General features: G+C 48.2%; 1 long non-coding RNA gene across 1 annotated transcript in view; it reads right to left on the reverse strand.

Moving 5' to 3' along the window:
• LOC120991187 overlaps positions 1-21,336 on the reverse strand; it is a 51,723-nt gene that overhangs the window by 12,952 nt on the left and 17,435 nt on the right. The window contains exon 2 of the long non-coding RNA XR_005776535.1: positions 19,043-19,167. This is a non-coding gene — a long non-coding RNA (uncharacterized LOC120991187). The remainder of the gene's footprint in view (positions 1-19,042; positions 19,168-21,336) is intronic.

Below are 21,336 nucleotides of genomic sequence, written 5' to 3' on the forward strand. Positions count from 1 at the left end.
AGGAGTCCCTATTTTAGGCTACTTTCACACCTGCAATAGGTGCGGATCCGTCTGGTATCTGCACAGACGGATCCGCACCTATAAATGCAAACAATGGTATCCGTTCAGTGCGGATCCGTCTCCATAACAGCTTTTTCAGATCTGAGTTTTCACTATCGTGAAAACTCAGATCCGACAGTATATTCTGACACAGAGGCGTTCCCATGGTGATGGGGACGCTTCAAGTTAGAATATACTAAGAACTGTGTACATAACTGCCCCCTGCTGCCTGGCAGCCCCCGATCTCTTACAGGGGGCTGTTAGCCGCACAATTAACCCCTCAGGTGCCGCACCTGAGGGGTTAATTGTGCGGATCTCAGCCCCCTGATCGGGTGCTGCCAGGCAGCAGGGGGCCAGACCCCCCTCCCTCCCCAGTATTAAAAGCATTGGTGGCCAGTGCGGCCCCCCCCTCCCTCCCCAGTATAAAAAGCATTGGTGGCCAGTGCGCCCCCCCCCTCCCTCCCTCCCCAGTATTAAAAGCATTGGTGGCCAGTGCGGCCCCCCCTCCCTCCCCAGTATAAAAAGCATTGGTGGCCAGTGCGCCACCCCCCCTCCCTCCCTGCCCAGTATAAAAAAAAGCATTTGTGGCCAGTGCGGCCTCCCCTCCCATCCCAGTATAAAAGGCATTGGTGGCCAGTGCGGCCCCCCCCTCCCTCCCTCCCCAGTATAAAAAGCAATATGTGGCCAGTGCGGCCCCCTCCCTCCCCAAAATTAAAAGCATTGGTGGCCAGTGCGGCCCCCCTCCCTCCCCAGTATAAAAAGCATTGGTGGCCAGTGCGCCCCCCCTCCCTCCCTCCCCAGTATAAAAAGCACTATGTGGCCAGTGCGGCCCTCTCCCTCCCCAGTATAAAAAACATTGGTGGCCAGTGCGGAATCCCCAGTATTAAAAGCATTGGTGGCCAGTGCGCCCCCCCCTCCCTCCCTCCCCAGTATTAAAAGCAATATGTGGCCAGTGCGGCCCCCCTACCTCCCTCCCCAGTATTAAATTCATTGGTGGCCAGTGCGGCCCCCCTCCCTCCCTCCCCAGTATTATATTCATTGGTGGCCAGTGCGGCCCCCCTCCCTCCCTCCCCAGTAATAAATTCATTGGTGGCCAGTGAGGCCCCCCCTCCCTCCCTCTCCAGTATTATATTCATTGGTGGCCAGTGCGGCCTCCCGTCTCCCCCCCTAATTAAAATCACCCCCCCATCATTGGTGGCAGCAGAGAGTTCCAATCGGAGTCCCAGTTTAATCGCTGGGGCTCCGATCGGTTACCATGGCAGCCAAGACGCTACTGCAGTCCTGGCTGCCATGGTTACTTAGCAATTTTAGAAGCATTATACTTACCTGCGCTGTCTGTGGCCGGCCGGGCACTCCTCCTACTGGTAAGTGAAAGGTCTGTGCGGCGCATTGCTTATAGCACAGACCTTTCACTTACCAGTAGGAGGAGCGCCCGGCCGGTCACAGACAGCGGAGGTAAGTATAATGCTTCTAAAATTGCTAAGTAACCATGGCAGCCAGGACTGCAGTAGCGTCTTGGCTGCCATGGTAACCGATCGGAGCCACAGCGATTAAACTGTGACTCCGATCGGAACTCTCCGCTGCCACCAATGATGGGGGGGGTGATTTTAATTAGGGATTAGGGGTAAGGAGGGGAGGCCGCACTGGCCACCAATGAATATAATACTTGGGAGGGAGGGGGCCTCACTGGCCACCAATGAATTTAATACTGGGGAGGGAGGGGGGGCCACATTGGCCACCAATGAATAGAATACTGGGGAGGGAGGGGGACCGCACTGGCCACCAATGAATTTAATACTGAGGAGGGAGGGGGAGCTGCACTGGCCACCAATGAATATAATACTGGGGAGGGAGGGGGACCGCACTGGCCACCAATGAATTTAATACTGGGGAGGGAGGGGGAGCTGCACTGGCCACCAATGAATTTAAAACTGGGGAGGGAGGGGTGTCTGGCCCCTGCTGCCTGGCAGCACCTGATCTCTTACAGGGGGCTATGATACGCACAATTAACCCCTCAGGTACAGCACCTGAGGGGTTAATTGTGCGGATCACAGCCCCCTGTAAGAGATCGGGTGCTGCCAGGCAGCAGGGGGCCGTTATGTCCACAGTTCTTAGTATATTCTAACTTGAAGCGTCCCCATCACCATGGGAACGCCTCTGTGTTAGAATATACTGTCGGATCTGAGTTTTCAGATCTAACTCAAATCCGATGGTATATTCTAACATAGAGGCGTTCCTATGGTGATGGGGACGCTTCAAGTTAAAATATACCATCGGATTGGAGAAAACTCCGATCAGATGGTATATAATCGGCACACACTCACCCTGCTGTGTGTGTGGAGTGTGTGCTGATTGATTTGTGCGCTGCACATGCGCACTCCACTAATCGGCACACACGCACGGACAACAGCCCTGAGCACGTACACAGGGCTTTTATTAGTATAGATTATTTTTTATTTAGCTTTCTGCAGTTTTCCGCAATAAATACAGCCCAAACCCATAGAAACGGAGGGCAGAATTCTGTGATTAATGCAGCCTCAACAGCGTAACATATAAACTCTGTTCAAACTGCGTTTGGAGCTGAGAGGTGTGCAATGTGTTTCTGGAGTCAAATCGAATTTGTTGTTTTTAATAAATGTACGCATGTGTGCTGGCATTCACTACAATTCTATACTTGGTGCCAGTATACACTGCACCTCTAGTATTATATTCATTATATTAAAAATACACACATTAACCACAGTATTATGCATAGATTACTGTATACTTTAAACTGTCCCATTACATGTGTCGTGCATTTTCATGAATGTACAATCTTATCTAAAGATATTATAGTCTAAATATCAATGCTCATTGCCTTTAAGTGTAATCACAGATTGAACCAGAGTCTGATATTTCTCTATAGGATTGAAACAGATGAAGAGATGAGGTTATGCTGAGTTCAGTTTGGGTAATATGTTTGTAGGGACATAGAGTGTATTGTCTTTTAAAATTATTGTGAGCAGATGTAGTGTATCTGTTAATACTATGATGGGTCCTACAGACAAGTGTCGGTGAGAGAGGACCATTTGAATAGCAATTTATTATTTTACTTCATTACAAAATCATTAGGGAAGTCGGCCTTATAGAGACATTGGGTGTGTGAATGTCCCATTCATGTCTTCATAATTATATTCTATATATTCCTGTGTGGTGTATTTAAATTTGCAACATATCTTAACCAATGACTTATATAATATGTCATCTATGTGTAATAGTGTGTCGACGTGTATATATTTATATATATATCATTTAGAAGATATATTTTATGCTGTGTGTATCCCACTGACCATATAGACTTTTAAGGTTTAGAAAGTATTGAAGTTGTCTTCCTACTAATTGGGTTTCATGAGGAGAGCTGAATATTATTAGCCAGCCATGTGGGCAAGTTAATGAACCCGGATATCAAGTAAAAGGAGCCATTGTCCATTGTCCCTAAGAAGACAGTAGGAGATGGTGACTCCAACATGTCTAGATTAGGGGTAATTAAAATGTCAGGAAGAAACCCTTAATACTGATGTATATTGGGTAGGTCAAAAGGTCATTATTAGGTATTTAGAATTAATGTTGAAATTGTCATGTGGTACAACAGTGCCATCTAGAGGCAGATGGATAATAGTATGTCATTTTCACCAGTATTCCAAGGGTTGAAGGGTTTCTATCACTTCGTTTCACATAATTAGCTGTCAGACACTAGCGATCCGCTAGTGTCTGCTCTAACAAACCATCCTAATATGATAGGTTTTGGGGCAGCCGTTTCGCTAAAATAAGAACTTATATCTATATGCTAATGAGCCTCTAGGTGCTATGGGGGCGTCATTAGCACCTAGAGGCTCCGTCTACCTTCATGAACTGCCGCCGCCCAGCGCGTCCCTCCAGCCCGCCCATCTCCTGCTGAATGCGATCCTCCCCGTGCACGTCTCTGTTCGGCACATGCGCAGTGAATGTCTGACCGCTTCCCTGCACAGACATCTCCACTGCGCCTGTTCCTCGGAGCACTATGACGTCATCGGCGCAGGCGCAGTGGAGATGTCTGAGCAGGGAAGCGGTCAGACATTCACTGCGCATGCGCCGAACAGAGACGTGCACGGGGAGGATCGCATTCAGCAGGAGATGGGCGGGCTGGAGGGACGCGCTGGGCGGCGGCAGTTTATGAAGGTAGACGGAGCCTCTAGGTGCTAATGACGCCCCCATAGCACCTAGAGGCTCATTAGCATATAGATATAAGTTCTTATTTTAGCGAAACGGCTGCCCCAAAACCTATTATATTAGGATGGTTTGTTAGAGCAGACACTAGCGGATCGCTAGTGTCTGAGAGCTAATTATGTGAAACGAAGTGATAGAAACCCTTTAAAATGACATCATTGGTATCTGCATACGAATACACCCATCTTGTCCGATTGGAGATCCCTAATCTAGAAGGGGAGGAATTCTTAGATAACATTGGGTATAAACTATGCATGGAAAAGGTTAGGAGATCTATCTATCTATCAATCTATCTCTCTCTCTATCTCTCATATCTATCTATCTATCTATCTATCTATCTATCTACACTCTTCAACTGAAACAACTGCAACTAACAATTTACTTCAACAACAAAAAGAAACTTGGATTAATTTTTGTCTACTGGAAGAGTTTTGAGAACTGATCACACCCGAAACCTGTCCATCCTTGACTTGGTAACGTATGTTATATATTTTTTTTGCTTGTGATAATATTAAGATATTCCTCTCAGCGTATAGTCAAGAGTTCCCATATTGCGGGACCGTATAGTGTTAATCATCTCCCTAATGCTAGTTGTCCTCTTAGCAAAGATGCATATTGCTAATGGGAGATTAGACATTGTCTGAGTAGAGGAAAACTCTGGGAAATTATATTTCCATAGTCTGGTTGCTGAGTGGGATATGATATCATATTAATACCATTTATATTTTTGATTGTCATAGGCTGAGACAGAGTCAAGACAACATTTATTGTTCTTGTATTAATCTGTATTTTGTCATGTTATAACCGGTTGGTAAACAGAAAATCCTGAGCTTCTCTTGATGTATTAATTATTGGTCTGTTTGATAAAGATATAGCATTTATATCTTATCATATGTAACTTTTAATAATTCTGTGCTGGTGAGAAAGTGATAGTGGATTACACCACCATCTAGTGGTGGTTTGTTGTTACTGCGTCAATTTGTCTATCCATTGATCTTATGTCAGTTTTATATTGGATTTTTACTCATTTATAAATAAATTATTACATATATTTTGCATAATTGATTGCCCCTTTGTTTTCATTAATTGCATAAATTAAATTTAGAGTCTCAAGATAGAAGAAAGGCGTTTTATGTCCGCCTAGTGGATTTCCTGACTGATTTCCATATTTTATTAACATTTTTTTTTTTTATATAAAATATTTATAATTTATATAAAAAAGATACCTTGACACATGGTAAACTCTCTCTCTCTCTCTTACACAGAAACTTTCAGCTCTTTTCAAGAACTATGTAGTTCCTTCCAGAAATGCACATCAAAGTGAAAAGATCACCATCATGGTGGTCACAAAAGGTAACAACCGGACTCCACACCTGTCTATTTGCCAAGGATGAAGCAGGAAGAAAGATCAGGCACCAGGGAGAATGAAGCATCTGTAAGGTACGTGTAGTGCACCAGGAAACGACAAAGGGCGGCAGGAAGTAGAGAGGTGGAGACATGGGCGATTCGTCCCACAGTGGAGAAGAAGGTAAACCAGCTAAAGGAGCGCAGGGATGCAGAGTGGGATCACATTGCTGAGTGCGGAGGAGGCGATGCTGGCGCATCAATGAGGGCTGATGGTGCAGGTAGTATAACTAAGGGCTGGTAACATGGGGAGGAGCAGGGATTCCAAGCTGGAGCGCAATAGTGAGAAAAGGAACAGTGAGAAACATAGGAAGGATCTAAGGTAGAGCGATGCACCATAGATGATCCAGAGAAAACAGAGATAGCAGGAAGAAGAAGAGATCAGGAAAAGAGATGGATCAGGACAGAAGAGCGTAATAGGAAAATAGGGAAAGAAGGATGGAAAAATAGGGGAAGCACAAAATAGTGTAAGAAGGAATGATGAGTAATGTGGACGAGGGGAGAGGAGAAAAGAGGACGGGAGGAAGGTCTTCAGTGAGCGGGCAAGATGCAGACAGTATGGAAAAAGGAAGAGAAGGAAATAGAGAATAAAAGGTAGTAAAGTCGGCAATGTGATAGCTGAAGTCTGGTAGATCTTTAACGGGTCCAGAAAAAGAAGAAAGTCATATTAGTACAAACAGCAGCCATTTATAAGCAGTATGGAGTATTAGTGGAACTCCTTTTCCATTCCCCCTGGTTCCAAACATTGTAGCTTCTGGACTAAGGCGCTTTAGGCTGGGCCGTCGCCGTTCCACAGCGGTCAAGTCTAAGCATTACATCTCCTGTGCAGCAAAAAGCGGAGGCTCGGCTCTCACATGAGAGCCGCTCTCCTGCTGAGAGTGCTGATCCGTGCCGTTTAACCCCTTACAATAGCGCCCGTGGCATGTAAGCCGTTACAGAAAAAGCGGATCCCATCGGTACGAATGAGATCACAAGGTGCCCATGTCAATGCAGGTAGGCCAGAGCCTAGTGAAGGCCCCAGGCCTGCCTCTAGATCAGGGATCAGCAAGCAACCTCCGGAACTCCAGGTGTGCTAAAACTACAACTCCCAGAATGCTCCATTCACTTCCACGGGAGTTAGAAGAACAGCCATACATGTTAGCATGCTGGGAGTTGTAGTTTCATAGAAGCTGAATCCCTGTTCTAGAGTGTCTCAGCAGGCTGTGCCTCTCTGGCGCAGCCTGCTGGTGAATGTTATTATAGCACCGACATCGAAATACATTACACTACAGGGATCGCCTATCATAGTCTGCTTACAGGACTATTAAATGGTTAAATTATTAAATAAAATAAAAATTCCAAGCTAAAAAAAGCAAAACAACAAAAAACTAAATTTCTATTGAAGAAATGCTCATCCATGGAAAAATGTAAAAAATAAAATCTCCACCTATTTGGTATTGCCGCATCCATAAGGACCCGCATTACGCAATTAATCCCATACGGTGAAATCCGGGGAAAATAAAAAATAATAAAAATGCCAGAATTGCTGATTTTGCTTGTTCACCATGAAAGTGAAAGTAAAACAAAAAGCATTTAAAAAGTATTACGCTACCCAAAATGATTCCAATCATACCGTTATTCTGTTTTCTACAGTTAACTATGTGCAAACCTTTTCAGTCATTGAGGACTTATTTGGCTTCTTTCATCATGCGGCATCCTAGCACTACACCTCCTCGTGCCATGCGGCATCCTAGCACAACACCTCCTCGTGCCATGTGGCATCCTAGCACTACACCTCTTCGTGCCATGCAGCATCCTAGCACTACACCTCCTCATGCCATGTGGCATCCTAGCACTACACCTCCTCATGCCATGCAGCATCCTAGCACTACACCTCCTCGTGCCATGTGACATCCTAGCACTACACCTCCTCATGCCATGTGGCATCCTAGCACTACACCTCCTCATGCCATGCGGCATCCTAGCACTACACCTCCTCGTGCCATGCAGCATCCTAGCACTACACCTCCTCGTGCCATGTGGCATCCTAGCACTACACCTCCTCGTGCCATGCGGCATCCTAGCACTACACCTCCTCGTGCCATGCAGCATCCTAGCACTACACCTCCTCGTGCCATGCGGCATCCTAGCCGTACCCCTCCTCGTGCCATGTGGCATCCTAGCACTACGCCTCCTCGTGCCATGTGGCATCCTAGCACTACGCCTCCTCGTGCCATGCAGCATCCTAGCACTACGCCTCCTTGTGCCATGCAGCATCCTAGCACTACACCTTCTCGTGCCATGCAGCATCCTAGCACTACACCTCCTCGTGCCATGCGGCATCCTAGCCGTACCCCTCCTCGTGCCAGGTGACATCCTAGCACTACACTTCCTCATGCCATGTGGCATCCTGGCACTACACCTCCTCGTGCCATGCAGCATCCTAGCAGCATGCCTCTTTGTGCCATGCAGCATCCTAGCACTACACCTCCTCATGCCATGCAGCATCCTAGCACTACACCTCCTCATGCTATGCGGCATCCTAGCCGTACCCCTCCTCGTGCCAGGTGACATCCTAGCACTACACTTCCTCATGCCATGTGGCATCCTGGCACTACACCTCCTCGTGCCATGCAGCATCCTAGCAGCATGCCTCTTTGTGCCATGCAGCATCCTAGCACTACACCTCCTCATGCCATGCAGCATCCTAGCACTACACCTCCTCATGCTATGCGGCATCCTAGCCGTACCCCTCCTCGTGCCAGGTGACATCCTAGCACTACACTTCCTCATGCCATGTGGCATCCTGGCACTACACCTCCTCGTGCCATGCAGCATCCTAGCAGCATGCCTCTTTGTGCCATGCAGCATCCTAGCACTACACCTCCTCATGCCATGCAGCATCCTAGCAATACACCTCCTCATGCCATGCAGCATCCTAGCCGTACGCCTCCTCGTGCCAGGTGACATCCTAGCACTACGCCTCCTCGTGCCAGGTGACATCCTAGCACTACGCCTCCTCGTGCCATGTGGCATCCTAGCACTACACCTCCTCGTGCCATGCGGCATCCTAGCACTACACCTCCTCGTGCCAGGTGACATCCTAGCAGTATGCCTCTTTGTGCCATGCAGCATCCTAGCACTACGCCTCCTCGTGCCATGTGGCATCCTAGCACTATGCCTCCTCATGCCATGCAGCATCCTAGCACTACGCCTCCTCGTGCCATGTGACATCCTAGCACTACGCCTCCTCGTGCCATGTGACATCCTAGCAATACACCTCCTCGTGCCATGCAGCATCCTAGCACTACACCTCCTCGTGCCATGTGACATCCTAGCACTACACCTCTTCGTGCCATGCAGCATCCTAGCACTACACCTCCTCATGCCATGCAGCATCCTAGCACTACACCTCCTCGTGCCATGCAGCATCCTAGCACTACACCTCCTCGTGCCATGCAGCATCCTAGCACTACACCTCCTCGTGCCATGCGGCATCCTAGCACTACACCTCCTCGTGCCATGCAGCATCCTAGCACTACAGCTCCTCGTGCCATGCAGCATCCTAGCACTACACCTCCTCGTGCCAGGTGACATCCTAGCACTACACTTCCTCATGCCATGTGGCATCCTGGCACTACACCTCCTCGTGCCATGCAGCATCCTAGCAGCATGCCTCTTTGTGCCATGCAGCATCCTAGCACTACACCTCCTCATGCTATGCGGCATCCTAGCAATACACCTCCTCATGCCATGCAGCATCCTAGCCGTACCCCTCCTCGTGCCAGGTGACATCCTAGCACTACGCCTCCTCGTGCCATGTGGCATCCTAGCACTACACCTCCTCGTGCCATGTGGCATCCTAGCACTACACCTCCTCGTGCCATGCAGCATCCTAGCACTACACCTCCTCGTGCCATGTGGCATCCTAGCACTACACCTCCTCGTGCCATGCAGCATCCTAGCACCACGCCTCCTCGTGCCATGCAGCATCCTAGCACTACACCTCCTTGTGCCATGCAGCATCCTAGCACTACACCTCCTCATACCATGCAGCATCCTAGCACTACGCCTTCTCGTGCCATGCAGCATCCTAGCACTACACCTCCTCGTGCCATGCAGCATCCTAGCACTACACCTCCTCGTGCCATGTGGCATCCTAGCACTACACCTCCTCGTGCCATGCAGCATCCTAGCACTACACCTCCTCGTGCCATGTGGCATCCTAGCACTACACCTCCTCGTGCCATGTGGCATCCTAGCACTACACCTCCTCGTGCCATGCAGCATCCTAGCACTACGCCTTCTCGTGCCAAGCAGCATCCTAGCACTACGCCTCCTTGTGCCATGCAGCATCCTAGCACTACACCTCCTCGTGCCATGCAGCATCCTAGCACTACACCTCCTCGTGCCATGCAGCATCCTAGCACTACACCTCCTCGTGCCAGTACGTGCCCTCACTCTGTTACATTGCTTTAGTTTGTGTAATCTTCTTTAATGCCATTTACACAGATAGTCCAACAGTTTGCCTCCTCCAGATAGGTCATCAATATCTGTCAGACTCCAGAAAATCTGATATTGATTACCTATACACAGTGGGCAGCCAATAGCAGGCCGTGACGTGAACGAGCCTCCCTAAAATCACCCACAATGCTAGGGAGGCTCGTTCCCATCACAGCCTGATATTGGCTGCCACCCCACAATCCCGACTCCCCCCCATCATCATCATCATTGGATGTTTTCATCCGCACAGCGGGGTTATGCAGTGGCGGCCGTGCCAGCATCAGAGGCTACACCGGTGCCGGGGAGCAAGGGAAGTACAATCTGTGTGAGGGGCATTATAGATCTCAGATAACCCCTTTAAGTAAATCACTCTTTATTTCTTTATAGTGTGTATCCAAGCGGGGTGGCTACTCTACTTGAAGCACTCACCCGTGATACAGAGTGCATTATGAAATGCCCGTTGGGCCAAAGTACTCACTACAGCCGTTGAAATATTCCTTGGGGGTGTGTAGTTGTTGAGGGAAGTGTCATATTTAGGTATATATATGTATATATGCCCTGACATATATGCATATATGCATATATATATGGGCCCTTTTTCTGGGCCCGTCCAGGTGGGATGCGTTGCATACATGAGGATGTATGTGTGCCCCCTTGGCCGCATGCATCTCTATGTATGTAGGGCATGTTATAGGGGTGGGTTTCAGGGGTATGGGCACATATGTATCTATAGATGTGGCCCAGACATCTGTGGATATATATGTGCCCCTATACAGTTATATAGGAAGGCTTATTCCTGCCCCTATGTGAATAATGTCCGTTCATATATGCTTATAGATGTGCCCCAAGCATCTATGGGCATATATGGCCGGAATCCCGCTGATATGCGCCTGCTGGGTGGGTGGAGGAGACCGACAGTTGGACAATTATGTCCAGCGTTGGCCTCTACAAAGGACAGAGGATCAAAAAGATCCTCTGCCCTTTGTCACCATCTCCGGCAGCGCTGGAGATGGTATGCCTAACAGGGACATGGGAACAGAGTTCCCATGCCCCTGTGTGCCGCTCACCTCCGGCGCTGTAATTACAGCGCCAGAGATGTGCGATATCTCCACAGGCGGGAGGATCAAAGGATCCCCCTGCCTGGGAGAGCGGGCTGGCGCAGGGCGGTAAAACGGGCGCGAGCGCTGTGGGGTTTAAATACCCCAGCAGCACTGCACTCGAGCAGTTCGGTCCCCCCCCCCCTGAAGGTGAGCGCACCCGGCGCTGGGATAGAGAACCCCTGCCTGCCTGCCGCCCAGCAGAGCGCTGTGCTCTGCGCTCAAGAGTACCCCCTGCATGCCGGAGTGGAGATCGCATCCTGCGACACAGGACCCCTCTGATCCCCGACACCTACCCCGCACAGCACCTCCAGGAAGGACGCAGGCAGCAAGGAGCTGAACTGCGCTCTGAACAGCCGGCCCCAGGAGGAGAGAGCACACAGGCTGTACGGAGCAATCAGCCCCCCCCCCCCTCTGGAATGCCGGCTGGCTAAGTATCACTTCCTGGTTAACCCCTGTCCTGCTGCCCTCAGCACAGAACCCCTGATATGCTGTCCTGCCTCAGCATGAACCCCTGCTGAGACCCCTGGCAGACCTCTTCAGTAACCCCCTCACTGCCAGTCCCCTGTTAACCCCTTCAGTGCCCTGTACCCCTACTCTGCCCTGAGACCCCTGATCCACCCCTGGTGGCAACCCCTGCATATCCAAACCCCTGCCACACACCCCTCACTGTACACTTGCAGGGTATTAATCCTTGCATTTCTGTACAGCCCGGATAACCTTGGTTAACCCCTGAATAACCAAACCCCTATTCCCCTGAGCAACCCCTGTATTGCTATGTCACTGGTTTACCCTTGTCCCTGATTCCCTGATCCTGTGTTGTGGTTTACTTACACCCCTGTAAGACCACCGGTAACCCTCGTCGTACCCCGTAGGGACAGTGATTGGTCAGGCAGGTGGGTTACTGATATTTGTGTGTATGCGAATGTATTATTGCAATGTATAGATAGTATGTGGGGTGGAATTTGGGATTGTGTTGTGTAGTGTAGTTAGGCTTGTATTGTGTTTATGGTAGTACTGTTTCTGTACTGCGGTGTGTACGTCTATATGTATATATATTCATATCCATTGATCCATGAATATATATAGATATAACGTATTGCTAGACTGATATAATTGTATTGTGTAATAAATATTCCTTATTGTTCATAATGCAGTGTATGGTGTTTTTAGTAGTCGCCGCCGTAGTATAGTGATAGTAAGGCGCATGCAGCTAGCGTAGTGATTAGTGTAAGGCAATCAGTAGTGTTTTATGTTTATTTAGGTATAAATAGGCGGAGTCATCACTAGACGACTCTCGCCTATTTATGAATATTAAGTATGGAGATTTGCATAAATACCAATAATTAATATCCCCTTTAACAGTAGTTTACAAAACAGGGTAACTATTGGAGGGCTTCCACTGTAGTGGTACCTCACATGCCTGTTACCTCAGGTGCCTGAAAATGATTGCAGTGAAATCTGCCCTCCAAAACCCATATGGTGCTCCTTCCCTTCTGAGCCCTGCTGTGTGCCCATGTAGAGGTTTATGATCATCACAGATGGGGTGTTTATGTAAACTGCAGAATCAGGGTATTAATTATTGAGGTTTGTTTGGTTGCTACCCCTTGTAGTTACAGAGGGGGTGAAAATAGGAAATCTGCAAAAAAAAAACTGAAATTTTGAAATTTAACCTCCATCTTCCTTTAATTCCTATGAAACACTGTCCTAAAGACTTAAGAAAATGAAAATCAGTGATGAAAAATGTTAGTTTCTTAAATTTGGTCATTTCCGGGTGGTGTCTTTTATGTAAGTCCCTCAAAGTCACTTCAGAACTGAAATGTTCTTTAAAAAAAAGTGTGTTTTGGAATTTTTCTAGAAAATGCTAAACCTTCTTCTACTAAAAATAAAATAAAAAATTACAATTACAAAATGATGGCAACATAAAGTGGACATATGGGGAATGTTAATAACTATATCATAAGGTATCACTAAGAAAATATGCATCTCCTCCATTACATGTCACTGCACACACGTGTATACACTGCACATGACGGCTCTTACCTTGTGATATAAGAGGCTGGTGCTCCTCCATTACATGTCACTGCACACACGTGTATACACTGCACATGACGGCTCTTACCTTGTGTTATAAGAGGTTGGTGCTCCTCCATTACATGTCACTGCACACACGTGTATACACTGCACATGACGGCTCTTACCTTGTGATATAAGAGGCTGGTGCTCCTCCATTACATGTCACTGCACACACATGTATACACTGCACATGACGGCTCTTACCTTGTGATATAAGAGGCTGGTGCTCCTCCATTACATGTCACTGCACACACATGTATACACTGCACATGACGGCTCTTACCTTGTGATATAAGAGGCTGGTGCTCCTCCATTACATGTCACTGCACACACGTGTATACACTGCACATGACGGCTCTTACCTTGTGATATAAGAGGCTGGTGCTCCTCCATTACATGTCACTGCACATACGTGTATACACTGCACATGACGGCTCTTACCTTGTGATATAAGAGGCTGGTGCTCCTCCATTACATGTCACTGCACACACGTGTATACACTGCACATGACGGCTCTTACCTTGTGATATAAGAGGCTGGTGCTCCTCCATTACATGTCACTGCACATACGTGTATACACTGCACATGACGGCTCTTACCTTGTGATATAAGAGGCTGGTGTCCTCCATTACATGTCACTGCACACACGTGTATACACTGCACATGACGGCTCTTACCTTGTGATATAAGAGGCTGGTGCTCCTCCATTACATGTCACTGCACACACATGTATACACTGCACATGATGGGTCTTACCTTGTGATATAAGAGGCTGGTGCTCCTCCATTACATGTCACTGCACACACGTGTATACACTGCACATGACGGCTCTTACCTTGTGATATAAGAGGCTGGTGCTCCTCCATTACATGTCACTGCACACACGTGTATACACTGCACATGACGGCTCTTACCCTGTGATATAAGAGGCTGGTGCTCCTCCATTACATGTCACTGCACACACGTGTATACACTGCACATGACGGGTCTTACCATGTGATATAAGAGGCTGGTGCTCCTCCATTACATGTCACTGCACACACGTGTACACACTGCACATGACGGCTCTTACCTTGTGATATAAGAGGCTGGTGCTCCTCCATTACATGTCACTGCACACACGTGTACACACTGCACATGACGGCTCTTACCCTGTGATATAAGAGGCTGGTGCTCCTCTATTACATGTCACTGCACACACGTGTATACACTGCACATGACGGCTCTTACCTTGTGATATAAGAGGCTGGTGCTCCTCCATTACATGTCACTGCACACACGTGTATACACTGCACATGACGGCTCTTACCTTGTGATATAAGAGGCTGGTGCTCCTCCATTACATGTCACTGCACACACATGTATACACTGCACATGACGGCTCTTACCTTGTGATATAAGAGGCTGGTGCTCCTCCATTACATGTCACTGCACACACATGTATACACTGCACATGACGGCTCTTACCTTGTGATATAAGAGGCTGGTGCTCCTCCATTACATGTCACTGCACACACATGTATACACTGCACATGATGGGTCTTACCTTGTGATATAAGAGGCTGGTGCTCCTCCATTACATGTCACTGCACACACGTGTATACACTGCACATGACGGCTCTTACCTTGTGATATAAGAGGCTGGTGCTCCTCCATTACATGTCACTGCACACACGTGTACACACTGCACATGACGGCTCTTACCTTGTGATATAAGAGGCTGGTGCTCCTCCATTACATGTCACTGCACACACGTGTATACACTGCACATGACGGCTCTTACCTTGTGATATAAGAGGCTGGTGCTCCTCCATTACATGTCACTGCACACACGTGTATACACTGCACATGACGGGTCTTACCATGTGATATAAGAGGCTGGTGCTCCTCCATTACATGTCACTGCACACACGTGTACACACTGCACATGACGGCTCTTACCTTGTGATATAAGAGGCTGGTGCTCCTCCATTACATGTCACTGCACACACGTGTACACACTGCACATGACGGCTCTTACCCTGTGATATAAGAGGCTGGTGCTCCTCTATTACATGTCACTGCACACACGTGTATACACTGCACATGACGGCTCTTACCTTGTGATATAAGAGGCTGGTGCTCCTCCATTACATGTCACTGCACACACGTGTATACACTGCACATGACGGGTCTTACCATGTGATATAAGAGGCTGGTGCTCCTCCATTACATGTCACTGCACACACGTGTACACACTGCACATGACGGCTCTTACCTTGTGATATAAGAGGCTGGTGCTCCTCCATTACATGTCACTGCACAGACGTGTATACACTGCACATGACGGCTCTTACCTTGTGATATAAGAGGCTGGTGCTCCTCCATTACATGTCACTGCACACACGTGTATACACTGCACATGACTGCTCTTACCTTGTGATATAAGAGGCTGGTGCTCCTCCATTACATGTCACTGCACACACGTGTACACACTGCACATGACGGCTCTTACCCTGTGATATAAGAGGCTGGTGCTCCTCTATTACATGTCACTGCACACACGTGTATACACTGCACATGACGGCTCTTACCTTGTGATATAAGAGGCTGGTGCTCCTCCATTACATGTCACTGCACACACGTGTATACACTGCACATGACGGCTCTTACCTTGTGATATAAGAGGCTGGTGCTCCGCCATTACATATCACTGCACACACATGTATACACTGCACATGACGGGCCTTACCTTGTGATATAAGAGGCTGGTGCTCCTCCATTACATGTCACTGCACACACGTGTATACACTGCACATGACGGGTCTTACCTTGTGATATAAGAGGCTGGTGCTCCTCGACTACATGTCACTGCACACACGTGTATACACTGCACATGACGGGTCTTACCTTGTGATATAAGAGGCTGGTGCTCCTCCATTACATGTCACTGCACACACGTGTATACACTGCACATGACGGCTCTTACCTTGTGATATAAGAGGCTGGTGCTCCGCCATTACATGTCACTGCACACACGTGTACACACTGCACATGACGGGTCTTACCCTGTGATATAAGAGGCTGGTGCTCCTCCATTACATGTCACTGCACACACATGTATACACTGCACATGACGGCTCTTACCTTGTGATATAAGAGGCTGGTGCTCCTCCATTACATGTCACTGCACACACGTGTATACACTGCACATGACGGCTCTTACCTTGTGATATAAGAGGCTGGTGCTCCTCCATTACATGTCACTGCACACACGTGTATACACTGCACATGACGGCTCTTACCTTGTGATATAAGAGGCTGGTGCTCCTCCATTACATGTCACTGCACACACGTGTATACACTGCACATGACGGCTCTTACCTTGTGATATAAGAGGCTGGTGCTCCTCCATTACATGTCACTGCACACACGTGTATACACTGCACATGACGGCTCTTACCTTGTGATATAAGAGGCTGGTGCTCCTCCATTACATGTCACTGCACACACGTGTATACACTGCACATGACGGGTCTTACCTTGTGATATAAGAGGCTGGTGCTCCTCCATTACATGTCACTGCACACACGTGTACACACTGCATATGACGGGTCTTACCTTGTGATATAAGAGGCTGGTGCTCCTCCATTACATGTCACTGCACACACGTGTACACACTGCATATGACGGGTCTTACCTTGTGATATAAGAGGCTGGTGCTCCTCCATTACATGTCACTGCACACACGTGTACACACTGCACATGACGGCTCTTACCTTGTGATATAAGAGGCTGGTGCTCCTCCATTACATGTCACTGCACACACGTGTATACACTGCACATGACGGCTCTTACCCTGTGATATAAGAGGCTGGTGCTCCTCCATCATGGCCTCCTTGTACAGATCCTTGTGTCCTTCTATATACTCCCACTCCTCCATGGAGAAATAGACAGTGACGTCCTGACACCTTATAGGAACCTGACAACACAATGACACCGTCATCACCCAGACCCCTCCAGTGCTGTTACTGGAGAATTTCCCAGCATTCCCAGCAGTGTCACCTCTCCAGTCAGCAGCTCCATCATCTTGTGGGTGAGCTCTAGGATCTTCTGCTCATGTATCAGGGGGTGAGGGGGAGGCTCTGTGATGGGGGGAGGGGTCCTGCTCCGCCCTCCTGACTCCTGGAGATGGATGATGGGAGACACACAGTCCCCCGATGTCTTCTTCACTATTGTGTTCTCCTGTGGATGGAGAGAGACACTGTTATTTTTATTGATGACTATCCTCAGCCTTCTCTTCATTGTTTACCTGCTCGCCGTCAAAATCGCAGCGGTGAGCGGTGTAATTATAAGAATGGAGTCGCCATTCACTTCTATAGGACGGCACGTTCCTATTCAAGTGAATACTGCAGCGTCTTCCCATAGAAGTGAAGGGGACGGCTGTAATTACACTGCTCACCCATGTTTTGTGACGGTGAACAGGTAAACTATGAAGGGAAGGCTGTGCTGGCACTGAGCGCGCCTTCTCCTCAACCAGCTGATCGGCGGGGGTGCCGGGTGTCGGACTCCCAAGGCGTGGTTACTTACGGTTAAGGAGCCCATCCACGCCCCCTGTGAAGGAGCCCAGCACCGCCTGCATCCAGGAATCTCCTCCTTGCTCACAAAGTTACAGTGCCATAATCTCGCGATGCGCGAGCTAGCGCATGCGCAGTTCGTTCACTGCGGCATAAAGGGAACTAACACTTTGCCGGCCTTGTGCATGCGCTAGCTCGCGCATCGCGAGATTATGGCACTGTAACTTTGTGAGCAAGGAGGAGATTCCTGGATGCAGACGGTGCTGGGCTCCTTAACCGTAAGTAACCGCGCCTTGGGCACCTTACTTGGCTAATTTACATATCTATAAAATCATTTTTTAAACGAAATAAAACCACACAGAGCTATGGGACAGGTATATTGCGGACATGCTAGCGGAGATCTATCCCTGCATGTCCGCAGCTCTATAGGGTAAAACTAGCGAGAGATTCCCTTTAAGAGTCCCTGTTCTGTGTCCATACATGGAGTGAGGGCCTATGAAGGAGGTATCCCAAGAGATGTCAGTATGCTTGGGGATACCCTTGTGTGTATAACTTTTATTTAAATAAAATATATATCTATTTTCTACAGGGTTTTGAACCTATGACCATCTGCATGGAAGGCGGAGATGCTAACTGCTCAGCTCTGATGTATGAGAGATAATCTCTGGCTAAAATCCCTGGTAGAATTTCCCCATGTGTTAGGTATTTATATATGGCAGAAGTATCATTTTATTTTTAGTAATTGCAAAACATTTATGGCACATAATAATGGCATAAAAGCCGTCCTGAGTCCTTAGGCCACCTGTACACGAGTCCAGGAGAACACAAGATCTGCACAAATTTCCATGTGGATTTTTGTGCGTTTCTGCACCAAAGTGTTCAATTTCTTGTTCCCGGCCCTTTCCTCCTGGTACAACGTGCCTACTTACCTTCTCATGGCTCCTACAACATGACTATTGGTCACATGACACAGGACTCACCTTATTGGGGGCTGATCTTCAGGTTCTCTGTAACTTGGAAGGTCTGGAGGCCGTTCTCCAGGACCCTGGACTCTTCCTATCACTTCCTATGATGGATTCTCCTCCACGATGTCTGACTTGTTACAGAATACAATAAAGAGGAGAGAAATCTAGAAAAGTTTACCTCTCCGCTCAGCAGGGAGATGATCTCCAAGGTGAGGTCTAATATTCTTCTGCTGATCTCCTTCCTGTCCATCCTTGGTGGCTCATTCAGGAGAAGGCTCGTATTGCTGGTTTTCTTCATCCCTCCTCCAAAAAACAGGAATAAAGGTTAATCAGTGAGTCCCATGTCCCCGATAATGAGGCCGAGAAAAAGTACAACTCATCCCGCAAAACTCAGACCCTCATAAAGCTGCACCGACGGGAAAAGCCTGAGCTCCGGGTGTATCTAAGCTCCTGGCAGTGCAGTGTGTATCTAAGCTCCTGTCAGTGCAGTGTGTATTTAAGGCTACTTTCACACTAGCGTTTTTCTTTTCCGGCACTGAGTTTCGTCCTAGGGGCTCTATACCGGAAAAGAACTGATCAGTTTTATCCCCATGCATTCTGAATGGAGAGTAATCCGTTCAGGATGCATCAGGATGTCTTCAGTTCAGTCATTTGACTGATCAGGCAAAAGAGAAAACCGTAGCATGCTACGGTTTTATCTCCGGCGAAAAAAACTGAAGACTTGGCTGAATGCCGTAGGAATGTATTAGTGCCGGATCCGTTCAAAATACCAGAATGCCGGATCCGTCCTTCCGGTCTACGCATGCGCAGACCTTTAAAAATGAGAAAAAAATAAATACCGGATCCGTTTTGCCTGATGACACCGGAAAAACGGATCCGGTATTGCAATGCGTTTTTCTGACTGATCAGGCATTTTTCAGACTGATCAGGATCCTGATCAGTCTGAAAAATGCCTGATCAGTCATAAAAATGACATGCGTTTGCATACAGTTTGGCAGTTCAGGCAACGGAACTGCCTGCCGGAATCAAACAACGCAAGTGTGAAAGTACCCTAAGGCTACTTTCACACTTGCGTTGTTCTTTTCCGGCATAGAGTTCCGTCACAGGGGCTCTATACCGGAAAAGAACTGATCAGTTTTATCCCCATGCATTCTGAATGGAGAGTAATCCGTTCAGTTTGCATCAGGACGTCTTCAGTTCAGTCATTTTGACTGATCAGGCAAAAGATAAAAGCGTAGCATGCTACGGTTTTATCTCCGGCTAAAAAAAAACTGAACACTTGCCTGCATGCCGGATCAGGCATTTTTTCCCATAGGAATGTATTAATGCCGGATCTGGCATTCAGAATACCGGAATGCCGGATCCGTCCTTCCGGTATGCGCATGCACAGACCTTTAAAAAAATGAGAAAAAAATAAATGCCGGATCCGTCCTTCCGGTATGCGCATGCACAGACCTTTAAAAAAATGAGAAAAAAATAAATGCCGGATCCGTCCTTCCGGTATGCGCATGCGCAGACTGAAAAAAAGGTGAAAAAATAAATGCCGGATCCGTTTTTGCCGGATGACACCGGAAAGACGGATCCGGCATTTCAATGCATTTTTTTCGACTGATCAGGCATTTTTAAGACTGATCAGGATCCTGATCAGTCTTACTAATGCCATCAGTTTGCATACATTTTGCCTGATCCGGCAGGCAGTTCCGGCGACGGAACTGTTTGCCGGATCTCTCTGCCGCAAGTGTGAAAGTAGCCTAATCCGTTCAGGATGCATCAGGATGCCTTCAGTTCAGTCATTTCGACTGATCAGGCAAAAAGATAAAACCGTAGCATGCTACGGTTTTATCTCCGGCGAAAAAAACTGAATTTTTCCCCATAGGAATGTATTAGTGCCGTATCCGTCCTTCCGTTCTGCGCATGCACAGACCGGTAAAAATTTGAAAGAAGATACAAGACGGATCTGTTCTTGCAATGCATTTGTAAGATGGATCCGCATCCGGATGCGTCTCACAAATGCTTTCAGTCACATGTAGATCGGCGGATCCGGCAGGCAGTTCCGACGATGGTACTACCCGCCGATCACACTGCCGCAAGTGTGAAAGTAGCCTTAGGCCTCTTTCACACTTGCGTTGTTGGGATCCGGCATGCACTTCCGTTGCCGGAGGTGCCTGCCGGATCCGTAACAACGCAAGTGTACTGAAAGCATTTGAAGACGGAACCGTCTTCCAAATGCGTTCAGTGTTACTATGGCACCCAGGACGCTATTAAAGTCCTGGTTGCCATAGTAGGAGCGGGGAGCGGGGGAGCGGTATACTTACAGTCCGTGCGGCTCCCGGGGCGCTCCAGAATGACGTCAGAGCGCCCCATGCGCATGGATGACGTGATCCATGTGATCACGTGATCCATGCGCTTGGGGCGCCCTGACGTCACTCTGGAGCGCCCGGGGAGCCGCACGGACTGTAAGTATACTGCTCC

The sequence above is a fragment of the Bufo bufo genome, chromosome 2, assembly GCF_905171765.1.
Source record: "Bufo bufo chromosome 2, aBufBuf1.1, whole genome shotgun sequence".
NCBI lineage: Eukaryota > Metazoa > Chordata > Amphibia > Anura > Bufonidae > Bufo > Bufo bufo.